The 21,040-nt window shown below is 36.1% G+C and overlaps 1 long non-coding RNA gene across 1 annotated transcript in view; it reads right to left on the bottom strand.

Annotated features, from left to right (window-relative positions):
* Window positions 1–4,962: 4,962 nt before the first annotated feature.
* Window positions 4,963–21,040, bottom strand: part of LOC141417298 (uncharacterized) — a 33,709-nt gene continuing 17,631 nt past the window's right edge. Inside the window, exons 2-3 of the long non-coding RNA XR_012441820.1 lie at window positions 8,641–8,766; window positions 4,963–5,395 (exon numbers count right to left, since the gene is read on the bottom strand). This is a non-coding gene — a long non-coding RNA (uncharacterized lncRNA). The remainder of the gene's footprint in view (window positions 5,396–8,640; window positions 8,767–21,040) is intronic.

Below are 21,040 nucleotides of genomic sequence, written 5' to 3'. Positions count from 1 at the left end.
GATTTCAAGAAAAATGGTAAACATTAGAGGTTTAAGACACTTGGTTGACACCATTTCTCAATTGTAACATGAAGCCACTATACTGACTTCAAGGAACTAGCAACTCAATACAAGTATCTGAGATATAACATGAAACTCCACATTGTCCTAACAGTGAATTCTCAGCTTAGCTCACATGGTCTTCTTATTTTATTGTTATGTTAACTTTTTCTGTAATGAGCCAGATAGTAAATATTTTAAGCTTTGAAGTCCAGTCTCTGTAGCAATTACTCTACCAATGGAGCAGGAAAGTGGCTGCAGACAACAGGCAAGCAAATAAGAATGGATGTGTTCCAATAAAACTTTATTTATAAAAATAAATCACAAGCCAGATTAGGTTTCATAGGCCTGGTCCACTGAAATAGTCTTATTCTCTTAGGCTTCTGGCTGGTTCTTCTCCCCACTACACACCTCTGCTGCCTTCTCTATATGCATATTTAGCAGTCTGTTGAAATGTGCAAAACCTAAAGTAAGAAACAGAACATTTGATAATAATCAGAGAACAATGTCATTGGTTCTATTTTTTTCATTTAATTTATTAAGAAACTTTAAAGATTTTTAAAGCGTGATTTTTAATGATTTTTTTAAAGATTCATGATTTCAAGTCATGAGGTTCTGGTACATATTTGAAATATTTTTGCTACTCACAAAAGAAATAGAACTGGAAGAATTATAACTGGATAGATGGACAAGTTATTCTCTAACCATTACCTCTCACTAAAATGTGAAGAGAATGAAGTAATATCAAAGCTACAATAAGTGTGGTCAATGAAGTTATAAGGATTTTATCACTTTAAAACTGACCATACTCTGTAGTGCTTGGCATCCCATTATACTTATAAGAAAATACAGAAAAGGGAACCAAATCGTTGATTCCTCAAGCTGCCAGCACTGTCTTCTGTCATCCACTGCCACCCATTACTTTGGTCCATTCTAGGCCACTCACCCCTGGCATAGATCCCCTCCAGATAGCCTTGCTCCATACAAAACCATATTGTTCTCTTCTGAATTTCTCCCAATTCACAAAAAGTACATTTGTTGGTTTTTTTTTTCTCCTTCAACACAATCACATAGAATTCATATCATTTTCTCATTATTTCTGATGAGACTGAGAAGCTCTATGTCAGCTGGAATTTTTTTTTTTTAATTCTACAAAGAATGTGGCTCTTTTCAGATGGCAGGTGAAGTGCCCTGATTGGGTTTGATAACAGAGAAAGCAGGCTGGAAGAAGAGAAGAATTGAGTACACATTATAAAAGTGATCATCCCCCTTTGCTGCAGAGTATAGAGAAGGAAAGTAAGGCCAAAGAATTACTATAAAGAAATTTGCTGCTTCAGTGACCCTGTTAGATACCTGTTAAGACCTTTTGCTTCTCCTATCATTTCCAACTCAACCTCGGCAAGAAAGAGAAATCTAAAGAAATAGTGGGAATTATATTAGGACTGAGCACTTTCTTCTTCACTGTCACTGTAGCTGTTACTCCTTGGCAGCTTAATTGTAACTAATTAGAATCTAGTTAAATACAGAGACAGACCATTAAAACCCCCTGCTTATTTCTCTCTCTCTCTTGATAGTCAGTTTGTGCTTCTCTCTGCTCGGGACAAGGCAGTTTGAGTTCTACTCTCACTTTGAAGTTTTGTGTTATTTGTTTATTTTTGCTTCCAAATAGTTTGCACAGTTTTTGACATTATACTCTAGATGATGTGAGCCATTGTCGTGCTGGCTGCTAGGTTAGGCACTGAATCCACTCAAGGCAGGATAAAGCCCATCTATTGCCCTAGTAGCTTTAATTGCAGGATAGCCAGAGGGTATCCGTTTGGTCTATAATTAGGTCATTTCACGCTCAGCCCCTGCAAGTGTGTATAATTATAAATTAATTTAAAATCCCACTGTGAGAAAAGAAATTCACTGTAATGTAAAAGGAAAGACAAAAGCTGTAGGAAGTATGTCTTTAAAAACACTTTTTGGTGTTTCCTTCAAAACTGATCCTCCAAACTGGCTTTTCATTCTTCTCTTCATTTTCTTAGCTAGGAGCTTTATCATTTTGTATTTAAATTTTGAGTCATTTTAAAGTTGCACTGCAGCCTTAAGGTTTTGATGCTTCTTAAAGTATTTACACTAGAAGATCAAAACTATTCTTTGGGGAAATAAAACCCATTGAGAGGCCAGCCTTTGAGTTGCACTTCAAGGTGTGGTTCCGTGCAGGTCTTGACAGAATTATTTGTTATGTTCCACATTTTTCATTCTCCAGAGGTGCCACACTTGGCTTTTTTAACACTTGCCTTTCTGTTTTCACAATATAAAATATTATGTTATACCAGGTGAGTAAAACATGAAAAACAAAACAAAACCTGGCTCACTTGTATGTACTAGAGTACTTACACTTTTAATCTGTTTGGCTGAGATGCTATTCCATTTTCCTTACATTCTGCAAAAACCACGGAGCCTGCACAATTTCAGAGATGATGCAGGTGACAACATGCACATCTGACAACAAGATAACCTCAACTAAGCTTTTGAGACACAGTTTTGACTTGATAGATTTCCCACTTCTGTCAAGAAGTCAGCCTCTTTTGTGAACTTGAGGAAAATGTGCCAGGTGTTGCCTAAGTAAAGATAATATACCAAAGACCCAAATGACATGCATGACTATTTTAGTCCCTAAATACTGAAGAGAGAAACAAGAGCAAGAATGAGAGAGTTGTGGGGGTTGGGGAGGGTTGGAAGAAGAAGAAGTAGTAGTGCATTTGAGTCATTTCTCTAAGGATATTCTGAGGAATTCATTAAAATCCCAATAGAAATGTGAATTTTTTTTTCAAAATAGCTATTTTATTATTTCACAATGACTCTTACTTGCTTCTGACATTCCACTTGGAGGATACTAAGAAATATATCTTTGTGTGCACCTTCTGAGATGACATTATTTTTATTCCTTTTCACAGTTGAGAAAAGTGTGGCATGAGAGCTGACGATATGCTCAAGGCCTTCCCAGGAGGCAATCAGACTCCTCACTAGGGAAACAGAAGTGATGGATGGTCAGCCAGTACTTTGCTGCCTGGGAACCTGACCAGGTGGGAAAGGATTTGACTAGGATTCAGCAAGAGCTCACTAATGACTTTATGGGTCGAATTAAGCAGTAGCTTCTTAAAGCTAGGAGCAGTAGATTGAGTTTGTTATTCAAAAAGCACCTCCACCCATAGAATCTTTAAAGGTATTTCACACCAGCAGACATTTCCATGATTAAAAGCTGCAGAATCCACTTCTGACCATCTAAGTCTAGTTCTTCATTTGTGTTTATTTGGCAACCAAAAGAAAGTAAGAAAGGCTATGGAAGTCATTTCCATCATCAATGGTTTCACACTACCAGCAAGATATCCTACCATGAAACCAAGTGGTGAGAGTTTTTAGCATACACACAGGGAAAAAAGTCCATAAAACACACAATTGCAGAGTCTTACATTTTCTACTTTCAAAAAGCCATAATTCTCATGTCTATTGTTTCGCCTCTTAAAGATAATTGGATCCAATTCATAAATAACACTAAACCAAGCATTTTATGAGAAAGAAGCCTAATCTATTTCCTTTAAATCACTGCCAAGCAGGTGTTGGCACACTTCTTATGTAAGGGACCAGATGGTAAATAGTTTAGGCTTCATGGGTCACATGGTCTCTGTCCCACCTATTCTATCAAGGCACGAAAACTTCCAAAGATGATATATTAATAAATGAACATTTTTGTGTTCTAGTAAAACTATTTACAAAAACAAAAACAGGCAAGAATAAGCCTGTAGGACCTAGTTTGTTAACCCCACATTTACCCCTTAGAAGAGTCATGTCTTTTCACCTCTCACCTAGGAAATAAGAATCTATTTGTAAATGATTTTTCAACATAATAATAACCTCTCAAAAAGACTATTTCTACTAATAATTCCTAAATTTTAACAAGCGTTTTAACAGTTCTACAATTCCCATCTATTATGGTTTGACTCATAAGTGTCCCCCAAAGGTTAATTTGTTAAAAAGTTTGATTCCAGCTAATGGAGCTGTTGGAAGATGGTGGAACTTTTAGGAGATAGCATCTGGTGGAAGGACATTGGGCCAAGAGGGACTGTCCTTGAAAGGGATCTTGGAATACCTGGGGTTCTTTCTCTCCATTTGCTTCTTAGCTGCCACAGGTGAGCAGCTTTGACCTTACCCTGTGCTCCCACCTTGATGTTTTGCCACAAGCCCAAAGTAACTGGACCAGGCAACCATGGATTAAAACATAGGCAAAATAAATCTTTCCTTTTTTTGAGTTGATTACCTCAGGTACTTTGTCACAGAAGCCGAAAGCTGACTAATACAACATCTAAATCCAACATAATCACCACGAATTTTACTTCCTCTCTCTTTCTCAAAATATGTATATATATATAGAGAGAGAGAGAGAGAGAGAGAGAGATGCATAGATACATGTGCATAGATATGCATAGATATATAAGTATGTGTACATACGTATATGTATATTCCTTAGAATATATATTCCTTACAAAACTAAGGAATGCTTTTCTACACACCCACTCTGGGGGACTTTGCAGGACACTTAATGAAGGAGGCATGGAATGTCAAGTGCTAAGACAAAAATCATGCACATCCATCCCTTCCGCATCCCTCTTTATTTCCCTAACCTCTCCCATGTAAAAAATAATTAAGCAAATATATTTTATTAAATTATGTACAGAGAAAGAATAGAGAGGAATGAGGTGGTAAGTACCAGGTTCAAGGTATCTTTTTTATTTTTTAAATTTTATTTTATCATTTTTACATTTACTTACATGTGTATACATTATTTGGGTCCCACTGCCCCACCCCACCCCCGCTTTCAGGCTGAAGGTGTCTTTCTGACACCTCAGAAAGAGTTTATTCATCTTAAAACATGTCACAAAATTCTTGAAAGAAAAATCAAGAGTATATTAAAATCAAAATCTATTAAATTATATGACCAGTACTCTTAGAGCATGGAAAGTAAAATTTTAAATTTTTTAAAAAAACTTAAAAGCAAGCATAGATTGTAACAACTCCAAAATGATAGGAATTATGGCCATATATCATTTATGATCTTCACCTGGTGCTGGTCAACCTTCAGTGTGCCCCAGTATTTGGTGTGGTCCTCCAGAGGGTCTCTACAAAGTCTTTGCTTTAAAGTTGAGATCTGAACATCCCTCCTTGACTCTTTACCCAGCAACATGCAAGTCAAAGAAAACCCAGTGGGCTTGGGAACTGCAAACAGAGCAAGGAGCTCCTTAGTCTTGTCGTGAAAGAAACAGAAATCTGGTGGGAGGTCAGAAGAATTCATTAACTTGCAGCTCAGCTGAGTCTATGGGAGGCAGAGGGAGAGAGAGAGAGAGAGAGAGAGAGAGAAAGAGAAAGAGAGTGGATTTAGAGCAAAAGGCTAATTACTCTAGGCCCTGGTTCAATTTCCTGCTAATTAATTTTCTCTTCTTCATTTTTACATATCTAGCTAGCGAATCAGGGACTATGACTCACTTTCTGCTTTTCCTCCTGTCACGCTCACCATTTTCTTCTGCTCTGTTAGAAAATTGCCCCTTGGAGTATCCCTTTTCTGAAGGCTGGTTGTCTGGGCTATCTCAGTAGCCTTGACCTTTGGAAGGACTTTTGCAAAAAGACTTGGTGCAACAAGTTGCACTCATTTAAAAACAAAAAAATTGGTCTGTAATAATGAATAAGAGTCAATTTGCCACTCTTTTGCTCTGCCTCCCTTATAAGAAAAGTGATTTTTGTTAGTGACTATTATATGTCAATACCTCACATTTCTAGGACTAATGCTGGTCAGGGAAGTAAATGCTTGTGAACTTTCCATATAATAATCACATAGAAAGCTCATGGACAGTACAAGGGGGAAAAGAAGAAAAATTTAAATGCTATTATTTAGATTTCACAAAGATTTATAAATGTCTTATTGTAGCCAACTATCAACTCCCTGAACTATGTAAGAAAACAATGCAGGCTAGTGTTTGGAGGTGTTATTTAGAATTTTTAGAGACTTGCTCTGTATGGAGGTAACAATAATTGTAATAAAGTTCCCCATGCCAAAATTATGGCAAGGCAGTTTCCCAATAGTACCAACAAGCAGTTTTCTGTACGCTAAGGGGAAGCTTGGTGACTCCTTTGTTTCTAAAACATATTTTTGTAGTATATGGTATGTGTTTCCTATGTGCTCCTGCACATCTGAAAGTCTACTCTTAACGTCATTGTGAATGGATTACATACATGCTCAGACATATGAGCTTTCAAACAGAAATAACATGGCTTTGAATCCAAGCTATATTAAATTTACTTCTTAGGGCCAAAGTCTGTGAGCCAATACATATCATTTAGGAATCCAGGATTATAAAAAATTAGAAAGTGGACCAAGAAATTAATTAAAATAAGAGGGCAAAAAAAAAAATAAAAGAGGAAAACGAGATGTTCTTAAACTGCGAAGAATTAAATACTACATATAGAAACCAGTTCTGCAGACTGCCCAGTATAGCTTCCTTATAATGTAAGTAAGACCACATAGACAGGAGGGCGCCCTCCAGATCATAGATTCTTTCTGTAAATCCCATGGGAACAGGTAGCTAAAGACTTTCCACTCTGCCTAAAAATCAAACGTGGGGTAAATTATGAGGGGCTTGCCATCGGTCACTTATTTGGGCTTAACACACTAGCTAGCTACCTCAACTGAGTAAATTCAGCTTCCCAGATTAAATTTTATTGATTATTTATTCAATTATTATTATTTATTGATTATTTGTTTCTCCCGGGATCCTTACTACACATTTCAGAATGATCTGGCTAGCTTTACAAAGGAAAGATGTAAATTTTTCAGGTTTTGAAAGAGTGAGTAATATATATAAGACATTTATGAGAAAACCACAAGTAAGACAACAGAAATCATTGTGGTTTATTATCCATTGTACTCTGACAACAACCTAAATAAACCATTTCAGAAACAGACTAGGGCTTTCATGAAACATCATAAACAAATATGGTAATATCTGCACATAACTTCATAAAGTCTACAGATTAGAATGATTATACATACTCAACCTTTAATAACAGCATATTTTCAAATGGTACACAAATTTCCCAGTATTGGTAATTTTGTGTTTGGTATTTTAGAGGTAAATAAATATACAAATGTCTTACGCTATTTTCATCAAAACAAATTTAGAAATGAAAATAGCCAAGCACACTATGGTTAAATATTCAGAAATCACACATTTCTGGCTCAGTTTGTGGCTAACAAGTTGGGGAGGAAAGAAGAGTGCATAGGAGGTAAGTTAGCTATCTAATGTCAGCAAGAGACTCAAGAGAACCCCAGCTACTAGGAAGGATGGAGGAATTCTAACAGGCTAGAACAATTCAAGCCTGCCTTCAAAGGTCACATTTGCTTTGAGAAAAATATTCAAGGATTTGATTGCAGGATGGAATGGATCCAAAATGTTCAGATTATTCAGATGTTCATAGCAAAGACTAAGGGATCTCAAAATACCTGTAGAACACTGGGACCTCAATAAATGGTGGCTCTAAGATGATGATAATGATAAGGACCGTTACTAATAAAAAACAAAAACTGAAAAACAAGCTTAGCAATACTGCATTATTTTAGGTTAGTGAAATATAATTCCCCCAGGCTTCTCTGCCACTAATGAACATTAACACCAGCCATTCAACTAAATGTCACGTCTAAGGTTATTTGCAGACCTTTACAAGGGTTACAAGGGTAGTTATAAAAAATTCCCAGAAAAACAGATTTAGACAAATTTCTCCTCTTTTCTGTATAAAGGAGAAAATACTTAAATTCGTTGGTTGTGATTGCATCTTTACCATTCTTTTCTGTCTGTTCATTTATTCGTTTGCAGTGCTGGGGATCAAATTCAGGGCCTTGCATATGTTAGGCAAATGCTCTACCCTGGACTTTTTCTCATCCCCCTTACCAGTAGTCTTGACACATAGATAAAAGATGTGACCCTTCTAGCCTCAGAAAGTAAGTAGCATAGAAATTCAAGGGAGTCCTTTTCTTCAGGGCCTGTGTTACTCACCTTTCCGACATTATAACAAATGCCAGAAACAATCAACATATAAAGGTAAAAGGTTTATTTAGCTCATGCTTTTAGAGACTTCAGGCCACAGGTGATAGTGTGGGGTGGTAATGGTGGGGAACACACAGCAGAGCAAAACTACTCACTTCATGGCCAAAGAGGAAAAGAGGGCAGGAGAAAGGAAATGAGGGTCCTTTGAGAGCACCCCTCATTGACTTGCGGCCCCACCCTCAGGCTCCGCCCTTCAAAGTCTACAACCTCCCCTATCTCTAAGCAGAGGACCAAGTCGTTAACACATGGGCCTCTGGGGGAAGCCCACCATCCAAACTATAGCAGGGCCTTTTCCCATAGACCAAAATGAGCGTCAAAGGCACACTTGTTTTGCCTTGACCCCCTTCCCATCATTTTTAAGCTGTAGCATCATGGGCAGTCCACTTTATTTCTTGAACTACAGTTTCCTTGTCTGACCAGTAACTATAGGGAGGTTTACCTCAAGTGTTGTTGTGAGGATTACCTTGAAATACTGTCAGTCCCGACAACTCTTCACATGATGGGGTTAGCGATCATAAACCGGAGAACAAGCCAAAGTCTTTTGGTTAAAAAAGGACTTCTATACTTTCCCAAAATATATGATAGCAACCTAAAAAGATATTATTTTTTAGAAATTAATTGCAAACTACCTGAACTTAAAGTTTTTTTAAATAAGAGGGAAAATTCAGCTTTAGTCTAATAACAAATTTATGTTACTATCTTTATTATTAAAAAAAAAACTAACTGAAATAAGCAGGAGAAATGATGTAGATGTGTGGACTGAATTTTCCAGAGAATGAATATTCAAATATTTGGTTAAATTTAGATTTTTATTTTAAATAAAAATATTTCCTTTTGTCAGTAATTAAGGTGTTAATAAGCATACCCAGCATAAGAGATTCTCTCTAGGGTTCAAGTACTACGAATAAAATCTTATTACTCTTGGTTATGTTGACCCCCTTTTATCTTCCTACTCTCCTTACTCTAATACTGTTAGTTTAAATAACTTGTAGAGACCTTGGAACACATCCTAGAGATAATTTTTTTATCATTTCATAGAAAATTTAAATAACCAAATATATTCAAAACACCTATTGACTGATCATACTCTCTCTCTCTATATATATATGCACAGAGATACATACATAATCACACATATATTATATATGTGTATATTTGTATGTATATATATATGTGTGTGTAATATCAAGCTAGTCCCACTTTGTCCCACTCATGTCCAATGTCCATCCTTCCCACAACCTGGAGAGCATCAGGTGAATAGAGAATGTACTTGTTTCCTTTTCCTTAGCTTAGTGTTAAGGCTAATTATGTGACTAGGACCATAAATCCAAACTGTTACTGTGGAGTTAACATCACTAAAAAATAGAACTGCCAGAAATCTATAGCCTAGTTTGTGCACAGCCTCTAGGCAATAAGAGTCCACTGACAATTCCAAGCTATAGTGTTGACCTTCTTCTTACAGAGCTTTAGGTAAGATGATTTAAAAGCTTCTAGTTTCAATCTTTCACAACCTTATTGCCAGGAAAACATTTTCTGTCTTTCACACACATACACACACAATCCTTTTGGTACAATTTAAACCAATTTCCCTTTGTCTGGAGGTCAACTGAAATCAGGTGAATTTCTTGAGAGAATATAAACTTCATAGGCTTTTGGAGTGTTTGCTATATCTTGGGAAGATCCTTGGAGAACATTTAGCTCATCTCCCTTATTTTTCAGCTACGAATTAAAATGCAGGGATATATATGTCTATCTATACCTATACTTTCATTGTATTTAAACGGCATTTTAAGTGTTTGAAATGTAAGCATATTCTGTTAAATATGTATTTCTGTATAATTCCCACTTCCTTGTTGCAGGCAATATAAATGTTTGTCTGTAAAAACTAGAAAAGCAAAAATAGTTTATATGTAATAGAGGATTTGAAAAGTTATTGACTGACTTATATAGCTAATGCCAAAGTCGAATATTAGCACTTTTGATTTAGAGAGTGAATGGAGGATCACAAATTAGGATTAAAAGAAGTGTTCTTAGTTTTAATGCTTTTTTTCCATTATTAGATCCCACAACATAATATATATTGCCTATGGTTAGCTTCAGTTCTCACCACTGCATAATCCCTGATCACTCGAAAGTGCTGAAAACAATATGACTCATGATTTTACATCATTCTTCACTTGCTATCTTTAAAGTAAAAAAAAAAATTTTAACTATGTTTTCAAATAAGAACAGGATTGGCAGATAAACATCATGAGTTTATTGTACAATATTTCTAAGAAAGACCAGAACAGTCTGAGTCAGTTGCATTGTCCGAATGCCGAGACTTCACGATGCACTGGGAATTTGGAAGAGGATGTCATTCATTACCTTAGGCAGAACAGAATTTGAAAGAGCAAGGGATACTCTCAGCTTATTTGAAGCTTGAATTATATTATTGTGAGGATTAAAATGAGTAGAAATCTTGATGTCTATTATGCAAAAAGGAAAAAATAAATTATCTTGAGTTACAGCTCTACAATATTGTCATTCTTGCAGCAAGTTTAAAACAAATCATGGCTATTTTGAAGGAAAAGCAACAGATTACAGCTGAAGAAAGAGAGACAGAGGCAGAGAAAGACAGAGAAATCTTGTCCAGATTCAAAACAAAGAACACAAATCAAGTCAAAACTTTTAAATGCTTGAGATATAGTTGATGCTGTCCTTCAGAATCACTTTAGAAGACAACACAAGATAAAAGAAAATTATATAAATTTTATCCTTCATATATAAAGAACAAACTCTCCTTTGGGCAAATAGAGATAGAAACACACAGCATTGTGAACCAACCCAGTTTCAAAGGTCCAAAGATGAAATTGGTTGGAAGACTTTAGGATCCTAAGTGAACTAATTTATCTTATATTTTAGATTTGTTTACTACATAACGGTTTTATCTATGAAAAATAGATATCATTGAAAATGTTTATAGTTCTTTATAAAAATGTTAATAAGATATGTACCTATCTGAGTTACTTTTTTCAGTCTGGTACCATTCCCTTGAAGAATGTCCTGATTTCTGCAAGAAAATGTACAAGTGAGTAAAACTGCACGAGTCACTGATTACATCCAGGCTATAGAAAAATCCTGTTTTTGCCAGTAACTACTGCATTACTCACCAAGAACACTTCTCTCAAATCATTTTATTCGTAACATGTTTCAGTTTGTTCATCAATGTTGTAAAAATGGTAAGTGATCTTAAAACAACAATAAAAATGCTAGTTTGCATACTTATTTGTTATAAAGTTTGAATGAAGATGGGAATGTACTTTGGAAGTTTCTCTTCTACACAGATGTGTTCTAGTAGAGTTAAAAGGGGAAGTGGAACAGTTTTCAATCACACATTTGCTATTTTTCTTTGTGAATGCAAAGAAAGTTTTAAAAAAGATAAAATCCCAGCAAATATGTTTGCTGATCCAGAGTTGGCTTGCTTACCAGACATATTCTGAAGGCTGAATGTCCTAAATCAAAGCTAACTATATATGTTTCAACTGTCCACGACTGAGTTGATAGAAGCAAGATAACTGAATGAAGAAATTTGACCTTGGAGATTATGAATCATTGGAAACTGTTGATTTGGTGCATGTTAAAGTGTCTGGGGGATAAAATCCTTTCATGAATAAAAACAGTGAATAAGTTCTATCCTGGATTCAGTAATAGAATCTGGTCAACATGTCAGGAAACACCCCTACAGTTGCCTGTGTAACAAAAGGCCTAAGACATAGACCTAATGAGTTTCCTCAGCAGTGGCTTTAAAACACAAAGAGGCAACAACTCTCAAATGTCCTCAGAGAAACATGAATCAGTGAGCCTGAGAGATGTGTCAGAATACCTATCCAAAGGCACTTCCTTTCGGTGGGAGGAGCTGGGTTTTGTCCTGTATTTCAACATGTCTCTTGCCTGGCAGCATTTTGATCATCTCTTCTTGTCATTTGTGTGACTGTGCTTAGAGAGTATCAGAAAATGTTTTCCATTTGTGTTGGCTGTGATCTGAATCAGGGTTCTCAAAACACATGACACCATGATGGTACAGAAATAGTTCAGACATTGATCTGTTATTCAGAATTAGCTTTGAATATGAAGGGGTGATTTTCAGACACAGCAAATGAAATTTTCACTGAAGCACAATGCCTAGTAAAATGCATTTAAATGAATTTAATTCAAATGAACCATTTATTATCCAATAAGAAAATTTTGATTTATTTTGTCTTCCTAACAGGAAATAATTTGCAGTACTACTATTTCAATGAAAGAGCTAAGAGTGTATCTTTTGGGTGAGATGAAAAATGGTGTATATAATTGAGTGCCTTCAATGACAAGCTCATTTCTATGAGGTAAAGGACCCACCTCCTTCCGTTTCCTGTTACTGAACTTCTGAGGAAATGCTGGAGAAGGCAGAACTCCATACTGATGTAAGATGAAACCCAGTCAAGAGTCAGACTAAATATGGGGGATTTTATTTATTTATTTATTTATTTATTTGCATACATGGCTTACTAATATATCCCAGTTTGGTCACAAACTCTCAATCCTCTTGCCTCAGCCTGCCTAGAGCTAGGATTACGGGTGTGTACCACCATGTTTAAACAAGGAATACTTTCAATGGAATGTGGGCAAAGTAGAGAATCAAGGTGATAAAAGTACTTTTTGGTATTCATGTGATCCTTCATATACATCAGAACTCTGTAATACAGTTCTGTGCCGCTGCTTTTGAAAAACAAATCAAAGTATTTACTGTCCTTTAGTGAATGTTATGAGAGTTCCTCATTTGGACACCACAGTTCTGTTTGACAGACTCCTACCACAGAATGATAAATGAATCCTTACTGAAAGAATTCCTGACATGTATTTTATACAATTCTTTCCAACGTTACTCCATCCTTAACACATATAAATATATCTGTAATCTGACTGTAATTATTTGTATCTCAATTAACTACTTTCAATATTTTATATCTTCCTAGCTAAGCCAACATCACTTTAAAATTGGACCATGGTTACATTCAACATAATGATTTCCATTTCTCTTCCTGCCTTCTTTATTTGGCCATTATAAGTTTCACTTGATTTAAAAGACCTTCCATTTTAGGCATTTTGGGGGTATGTATGTATGTGTGTAAGAGAGAGACAGAGAGACAGACAAACACATACACACACACACACACACACACACACACACACACAGATAGAGACAGAGACAAAGAGAGAGATTGGCATTGCCAATCCACCTCAATTTCTTCAGACAACCATGAAAGGTGGTATTGTTCTACTTATTCGTATTGCTTTGTTATTGGTCATTTTAATTTAAAACTTAAATCTTACACAAAAGTATTAGGATACTAACTGCTTCTGTTTTCCCAGATGCAGAACAATTACATACTATTGTGAACATATGTTGGATCAAATAGATCAGTCTTATTCAGTAGTGCAGTTAGTACAATCACTATGGACCATGCAGAACACCAGTCAGTCCTTTCCATGAACTGAAAGGGCTCCTCAGGTTAGAGCTTCTGGTAGGCATTGTGGATACCACAGCTTCCTTCCTTCAGACAAGACTGGGGTGGGTAGTGTGGTGTGGCTATAGACACAATTCCCTTCCTTCAAAACTCTTGCCTGTGTAAGAGCTTATACCTGATTGTTATTTACTTGTTAGCTCTCTCAGATTGAATTAATCTTAATCCTTCTTTCACATCCTTTTACACACATGGCTGTTCCTTATAGTTAATATTTTATTTTCTAATGTGCTTCTTTTTCTCCAAATCATCTAACTAGAATATCATACCAAAACCACATTTTCCTAAGTTCTTCTCCCAATCCTGTGAACTTGCCTTTTCTTTAAAAATTTCCAAAAACTGGATTTTATATGTATCACTCCCTTATTTTTTATGCAGTTGAGTTATTGCATATATTTAGTTTTACTTGGTCTTGAATTTTTTCAAAAAAGGCATCAAATTGTGTGTTGTCTTTTGAAAGTTGCTGTATTGTTTCAGTTAAATTATATTGAAAATTATCTATATTGTCACATGGAGCTAAAAATATTCCATTGTGAAAAGATGTCACAATTAATGAAACATTTTCTGTTCATGTCTGCTGGGATTATGTGCAGTTCTTTATCCTTTGCAGTCAGTGTTATTATGTACATGCTTTCTGGGGCATAAATATCAACATTTTTTGAATCTTTGAGTAGAATGGCTGGACTTAAAGTATGCAAAGTTCAGCCCTACATTGGTTTCCACATGGTTGTACCAGTTTATTGTTACCACAGGTGCCATCAGTGTAAAACAAAGCCCTTGATACATACTCTCTCCAACACTGGATATTGCTAGTCTGCTTCATTTTTGTTGTACGATATTATCTTTTTTTCCTTTTTGGAGATACTGAGTTTTGAATTCAGGGTGTCATGCTTGCTAGACTAGCAAATGAGCCACAGCCCCAGCAACTCCTTTATTTATTTACTTATTTTTGCTATTTAGTTATTTTTCAGGTTGGGTCTCATATTTTTCCTGCAGCCAGCCTCAGACCATCATTCTCCTGCCTCTGGTTCCTTCCTCAACTCAGTGAGTTTATTGTCCACCTTATCCTTCACAAGTAAAAAGTATGCTCCTGTTTGTGCCTTTTGTACATGTTTGTATTTACTTTGCTGTTGTTCATTAATTGTTCAAGAACTCTTCCACATTCTACTGCTAATTTTATACACTATAAGCATCTCCTTCTCAAATTCTACCCTATATTTGAATCTTTTCATAGTATTTTTATGGAAAAAAGATTCTTAATTCTAGATTACTCTCTTTCTTTAGGTCAGCCTTTTTCATGTGTGTTTTACTTAAGCAAGTGTTCTCAACTGAGTTTAAAAAGCTATTCTATATTCTTTAAATTTTCTTCTAATTGTTTAGTTTGGTTTTTGACATTTAAATCCTCAATCTATTTGGAACTGATGTTCGTGTACGATGGATATGAATGAAGGATCACTTTTCATTTTTCCTCACTGGGATAATGAATAGGGGTGCCTGGTTTGTTAAACCCCTTCCTTCCCACATTAATGTCCATGACAGAAGTTCTACATATGCACAGTTCTGTTCATCTGGCAGTGGTCACCAATGACTTCCATGTCCTTAAGCTACAGGCTATTTTTTTTATCTCTATCTCAAGTAATTTTTTTACAGGCATGCAGTTTTGTGTACCATTTCCTTTTTTGAAAAGCACTCTCTCGCCTTGCTTCTGTGATACTGCTTTTCCTTTTCTTCCAACTCTCTCACTTTGCTCTCTTTGTCTCTCTTTCTGGATCATCCTTCTCTATGGTGAATCTGGGCTCTGTCTCAGATCCTCTCCTCTTCCATATTCTCTCCTTGGGTTATCTTGTTTATATCTCTGGTTGTAAATTATTTTTAAGGACATGAATATTTAACTGAAATCTATTTACATTTCAATTGTTTTCCCGAAAAGACATATCTATTTATATCAGCAACGGTATATGTATGTATCCATAAGGATTTCTGCATTAATATTAAATAGAAAATTTGACAACAATTTTATCTTAAACCTGAATTTTTGGTGCTGTAACTTATTTAACATTATTGTGCTTCCTTATAGTTCAGTGAAATATTTACTCATTTTAGCTTAAACTCTACAGAGGGAAAAATATGGGCTTCTTGCACAAGCTTGCTTTTGAAAGAAATTGAGAAATATAGAAGTCTTTTATAAAATAAATCAGTATCTCATCAGAAAGAATATATTTAGCAATTGGTATCATAAACCTCTGCTCTATCATATTTTAATGAAAAAATGCATTATTTCCAATAACAAAAAAATTAAAACCTGCTAATCATCCTATAAGGTACCCAATTACCATAAGATAATCAGCAGTTTGGAAATTTTATCAAGAACTCAATTTTCTTCACTGAGTTTCTGTTCCAATGCCCAACTCTTGCCTTCATCCTATGGTTGCTTTCCTCTTGTGATGACAAATGACTGTAACACATATCGTCTTGATAATACTGTCATATATTTGGAGATGGGGGGTGTCTCATGCCAATTAAAAAGGAAAACTTCCCGTAAGTTTTTTGCTGCTGGAAAGACTCTCTGTGCTTCATTGACCGGAAAGTGGCCACACCTTTATTCCTTTAGCAATCCTTGCCAAGGGAGTTGTTTTGTGACCACAACTACACTTCTTATCCTTCTCCAGCTGGCTCCACTGGATCTGATGGTGGGGCCAGGTTCCCCTGAAACATATGTGGAAGAAGGCTGGATACTATAAAAAATGTTTTCCTAGGAATCACAGAAAATGTTGAGTGGGAAACCAGCAGGGCCTGCTATGCTCTTCTTTTCCATTTTTTTTGGTGGTACTAGGATTTGAACTCAGGGCCTAGCATTTGCTAGACAAGTGCTTTACCATTTGAGCCACATCCCCAGTGGTCTCTGCTTTTTAGTCTATTTTTCAGATAGGTTCTTGAGCTTTTTGCCCCATCTGGCCTCAGATCATGATCCATCTACCTTCACAGCTCATGTAGCAGATTATAGGTGTGAGCTACAACACCTGACCTCACTCCTGTTTTCATTTATTGAAGCTCCATGTTCTCAGTAGTCATTATAGAGTATCACACAAGGTCATAGCAATAACTATACTTGGACAGTTAATAAGACTGAGCTAAAGATTAGGACACAGGTACCTATGTTGATGATTAATGTTTGCTTTGGTTGCAGAACAGCATGGGAGTGAAAAGTGTGGGCTCTGAGCCAAATGCCAACTCCACAACAGATGATCTTGGGCCAGTTTCTAAGTTACTCTAATCTTCACTTTCCTGTGTATAAATTGAAAATAACGTCTAAAGATTAAAAGGCAGAATACACATAAAACACTTAGGAAAACACCTGCCATATTTCAAGTGCTCAGAAATGTTTGCTATTTTCTAGCCATTCTTGTCCACAGTAGGCTCAGCTGACTGAAAGAGAGTAAAAAGCACATAAAGTACATATTGTGATATTACCAACTAACAAAAATAAAGGGAAAAAAACTGTACCCATTGGAAGATTGTGTCCCTGAGTTTATCCTGCAACTGTTTCCCAGATGAAAACAAATCATTTTCTCACACAGAACTCCAAGCACAAGAGAAAGCAAGCTACTGTGAGTAATAGTCAAGAGAAAAAAGAAATGATACAATTAGAGCCACACAAGGAGAGGTGCATGTCTGTAACCCAGCACTTGGGAAATGAGAGGCAGAAGAATTATGAGTTCAAGGCAAGCCTGGGCTGCATAGAGAAATCTTGTCTCAAAAAAAAAAAAAGAAAGAAAGAAAGAAAGGGAGGGAGAAAAAAGGAAGGAAGGAAGGAAGGAAGGAGGGAAGGAAGGAAGAAAGGAAAGAAAGAAAGGAAGAAAGAAAGAAAGAGAGAGAGAGAGAGAGAAAGAAAAGAGCTGATACATTTAGATTACTCCATCTGCAGAATGACCTTAGCCCATATACAGCTGTGGGAAGTAACACGTCCTGATGAAGAGAAAGCCACAGGGTCCAGAAAGGAGTCCAGGAACAGACCCATGCATGTGTGGAACTTCCACGTTACAGATGGGGCATGGACATTAGTGTGGGAAGGAAGGGGTTAAAAAAACCAGGCACCCCAAATTCATTATCCCAGTGAGGAAAAATGAAAAGTGATCCTTAGTTCCTATCTATTGTACATAAATTTCAGCTCCAAATAGAATGAGGATTTAAATGTTAAAAAACAAACTAAACAACTAGAAAATTTAAAGACTGTAGAATAGCTTTTTAAACTCAGTTAAGAACATTTGCTTAAATAAGTAGGTCTTGGAGGGAGTATGTCTTTGAAGGATATCTTGTCCCTGGCCCCTTCTGGTCTGTATCTCTCTTTCCTCAGCTGAACAGTTGTTCTCCATGATTGTTTTATGCTATGAAGTTTCTGCCTTGCCCCATCCCTAAAATTATGGAGCCATCTGACCATGAACTGATACTTCTGAAACTGTGAGCCAAAATAAAGATTTCTTCTTTAAGTTGATGGTCTCAGTATTTTATTTTTTTTAACACACCACAAAAGAAGACTCTTACCATCAAATGGAGAACAAGAAAGGAACAGCATACAAACTCTATTCACAAAGAGGCAGAATGATAAACATCTTAGTCTTCACTTTTGGGTATGGGGGACAAGGGGTATGATGTCTACTCTTAAATTTTCTAAGCAGTGTATGTGCTCAGGTCTTGGACACAGTGCTAGGTGACTGATGTTCTATACATAGAAGTCATTAGTAGACATAGAAATGGGAGCTTTAAAGATCTAGGAGCTTCAACATAATAAACACCCACTCCAAGAAGTAAAAGGCTCTAAATCATTGACAACGCCTGCACTTTTCTACCTTCTCTTGGAGAAGAATATTAAGCTAAGTGAACTTGTTGGGTCAGGAAAAGATGGCAGAATACTTAAAGATATCCTGAAAAGCAAAGGTAAACTACATCACCTCTTTCTCAAAAAGTTAATACTATACTATCCTTACCAAATCCAAAAGGCAGGATTGGTGTAATGGTTCTCCGATATCAGTATCAAAACATCCAGTGTGGACGACCAAAGACCAATTGGAACCCATGGTAGGAGGATGTCTATAACTCTGCAGATACCTCACTTTGGCTACTATATGAGGTTGACCTTTCTGAACTGAGTATGCAATGAGAAGAATAAAAATCCATTCTTTTTGCTCATGGAATTAAACTCTCCTTATACCTATCTTCTTAAAGACTGCTTCCTTGGGATTACAATAGTTTCTTCTTCTTCTTAATGCTTTTGTTAGTGAAAACTGCTGGAAAATAATACATGAGGATTCTCAAAGCATTGAATTAGCAATGAATTCTGGGCAGAGTCTGTTTGTTCCAGAGGTGAATATTGTTCAGTTTTTCTCTGCATGTGATATTGGCGCTGCTTCAGTTTGGATCTTGAATGACCCCCAAAGGCTCATGTGTAATGTCTTGGATCCCAGAGTGGTACTATTGCGAGGTGGTGCAACCTTTAAGAGGTGGGACCTAGTGGGAGGTCTTTGGGTAGCTTGGAGGTGTGGCCTCAAAATAGATTTTAAGACCCAGGTCTCCTCCTCTTCCTCTCTTTGTCTTGGCTTTCTGGTCACAAAGCCAGTGGTTTTACTATGCTACCCACCCCTGCAATGATGTGCTGCCTTGCCACGGACCCAAAGCAAGAGCAACCAACCATAAATTGAAACCTCCAAAACTGTAAGCCAAAATAAACTTTTTCTCTTTATAAGCTGATTATTTCAAATATTTGGCTATAATAACAGAAACTTGACCAGCACAGCTACTGAATTGAATGAATGGCTTCCAGAAACTGTGATCTGTGTGTCAGCTCAGCACCACTGACCACAGAAGAAACATTTATTCTTTCCAACACTTAATTAATTGGTGAAACCAGTATTATCACCCAAAGTAGCCATTGGGACCCTCACAGCAATTTAGTCCCTTCCCCATTTTATCCAGAGAAAATCACATAAGGCACACAATGAATGTGAGCTGGACATTCTTCTTTAACTAATGGAAATTATACTTTAGAAAACCCAACTTTGGAGGCATAGTGACCCATTCCTACAATCTTATCAACTCAAGAGGCAGAGGCAGGAGGATCACAAAACATTAGCACAAGACCCTCTCTGAAAAACAAACTAAAAAGCAATAGGACTGGAAGTGTGGCTCAAGTGGTAGAGCACTTGCCTAGTAAGTATGAAGAGTCCCTAAATTCAAACCCAGTACTACAACAACAAAACAACAAAATAAATGTTTTTATGCTAAGCTATAAAGTATGAAATAAAGATGGAAAAGGTATCCTTGAAACTTTTGAGCTTCCAAAAAGTAGATAAAGCTACTGAAAATGCCAGCTCATTTTCACCTTCATAATTTGTATTTTAACTATACACTTACTTATACTGTACAATTTGTATGGTAAGTAATTTTATTGTGTAATCAAGATTCTAAGGTACAGTATTTATCACCATCCTGTTAGACTTTTACTGTAAATGAATAATGGTGTAAAGATTCTCCTGGAATTGTCCCATTTTATAGGTCAGACTATGACATCTTAGTATGGTGCTGAGGTCTTTGTGTCAATGGATTGAAATTGGTATGAAAGCAGAATTAATGATACATAATTAGTGAAAATATACAATCAGAATTTAACTCTGTACCTTTTAAAAATAATTTACTCTTAATTAAAATTATCATTTATACTTACTTGGGAAAATTTTATGTGCAAAAATATTTTCTATTTTCAAATAATCATGCTAATTGTTATATAAAAATAAGTGCAATTATACTGATCTTTTAAGATAGTCAGAAATATATTCTTGCTGTGTAGAGATTATCATTCATGTCTTATTTATGCAAGTTAACATTTTAAAAGGGAAAATTGTAACTTAATCCGAAAAATATCTGCTTATAGTTTTATAGCCAGTAGGGCTATTAAAGTATTAGTTTTAAAGTGTATAAAAATTTAGAATTTTGGTAATGCTTTGGTATTTTGCAGAAAAACTTCTTTCACAAATTTATTTCACATGAGGAAGTTACCTTATTGTATCAGACACTGATATTTGCATATTCAGAAGTCATTGTTTCTTTTTTTTTTTTTTTTTTTGGTGGCACTGGGGTTTGAACATTGGACTCAGGGCCCTGAGCTTCCTAGGCAGGCATTTGCACTCCTTGAGCTACTCCAACAGCCCTTTTTTGTGAATAGTTTTCTCAAGATAGGGTCTTGTGAACTATTTACCCAGGCTGACTTTGACCTGCAATCCTCTTGATCTCTGTCTCCTGAGTAGCTAGGATTACAGGCATGAG

Source organism: Castor canadensis, chromosome 15, assembly GCF_047511655.1.
Source record: "Castor canadensis chromosome 15, mCasCan1.hap1v2, whole genome shotgun sequence".
Taxonomy (NCBI): domain Eukaryota; kingdom Metazoa; phylum Chordata; class Mammalia; order Rodentia; family Castoridae; genus Castor; species Castor canadensis.
Note: the sequence above shows the minus strand (reverse complement) of the source record. Positions and strands in the feature narration are given on the sequence as shown.